The sequence below is a fragment of the Lipotes vexillifer genome, unplaced genomic scaffold, assembly GCF_000442215.2.
Source record: "Lipotes vexillifer unplaced genomic scaffold, Lipotes_vexillifer_v1.1 scaffold3, whole genome shotgun sequence".
NCBI classification, from domain to species: Eukaryota; Metazoa; Chordata; class Mammalia; order Artiodactyla; family Lipotidae; genus Lipotes; species Lipotes vexillifer.
Window position 1 is genome coordinate 2,228,523 of NW_006783631.1, and position 259 is coordinate 2,228,781.

Consider the following 259-nt stretch of genomic DNA (forward strand, 5'->3'; position numbering starts at 1 on the left):
TATGGTCACCTTATCTTTGATAAAGGAGGCAAGGATATACAGTGGAGAAAAGACAGCCTCTTCAATACATGGTACTGGAAAAATGGGACAGCTACATGTAAAAGTATGAAATTAGACCACTCCCTAACACCACACACAAAAATAAACTCAAAATGGATTAAAGACCTAAATGTAAGGCCAGACACTATCACACTCTTAGAGGAAAACATAGGCAGAACACTCTATGACATAAATCACAGCGAGATCCTTTTTGACCCAC

At 38.6% G+C, this 259-nt stretch overlaps 1 protein-coding gene across 1 annotated transcript in view; it reads left to right on the forward strand.

The window, feature by feature from the left end:
* LOC103081045 (5-hydroxytryptamine receptor 5B-like) overlaps positions 1 to 259 on the forward strand; it is a 15,106-nt gene that overhangs the window by 13,592 nt on the left and 1,255 nt on the right.